The following is a 1,018-nucleotide window of genomic DNA, read 5'->3' as shown; positions in this document are numbered from 1 at the left end:
CCGCCGTCGCGGCGCTGCCGTCGCGCTCGTCACGGTCGTCGTCGTCGTCGTCGCCGCCGCCGTCGCTGCGCGGGTCGTCGTAGTCGAGGCCGTTGCCGCGGAAGCGGTCCCCGCGGCGGCCGCCCCCGGCGCTACCGACCACGACGTTGGCGGCCTCGGTGCAGCAGACGACCTCCTGGTCGCCCACGAAGCCGCAGCGAGCGGGCGGCGGGCGCCGCTGCCGCAGGGCGCGCCTAGCCGAGGCGCAGGCACCCACCGCCACGCACCGCCCGGAGGCGCCGCCGTCCCGGCACCTGTCGCCCTCTGCAGGCGGGAAAAACACCTCTGGTTGTCACGTGTAAGCACGACAGGTGCTCCGCGAAAAAATAACTTCTGTGCTGCCGAGTGTTAACCGAGGTACGAGCATACGGAAAAGTTTGCCACGAATGTCAGTGGCTCCAACACATCTTAAGCAACAGAACACATTGCGTTGTCTTCGACGGCGAGTGTTCATCAGACACCACGTATAGTTAGGGATGCCCCAGGGAAGTATGATAGGACCGCTATTGTTTCCTACCAGGTGTAGAAGATTGAAACGGGAATTTCCCTATAGATGGTGCTAGCCGTCAATGTAGGGCCCGTGAGACCGCGTCTGCAGCGCCATCTGCTTCCTGTAACGGCTGACGACGAATGTGAGCACGCAGTAAGTCAAGTTCCATACATCCGTATTACTGTGGCCTTCTCCACCAGACATCACGGCGCCTTGAGTATCAGCAACCAAACTGACAGCCTGCAGCCGCGGGTTGCCCGCCTCGCAGGCACACCGAATCAATACACAACTGACAGGCAATACTGATGAACGGCCACAACAACAACCACAACAACAACATCACAGCAAAGACACCAGCGGCCACCAGGGGCCACTACCGGCCCACATAAACATAAAGAAGAGGTCGCTGCTAATCCCGGAACTATTTTCACACGTGAAACCACGTGATGGAAAGTAGTTCCGAGGTACTCATCAGCCGAAGCGCTATAA

This window comes from Schistocerca serialis, chromosome 5, assembly GCF_023864345.2.
Source record: "Schistocerca serialis cubense isolate TAMUIC-IGC-003099 chromosome 5, iqSchSeri2.2, whole genome shotgun sequence".
NCBI classification, from domain to species: domain Eukaryota; kingdom Metazoa; phylum Arthropoda; class Insecta; order Orthoptera; family Acrididae; genus Schistocerca; species Schistocerca serialis.
The sequence above is the reverse complement of the archived record's forward strand: the minus strand, read 5'-3'. Positions refer to the sequence as shown.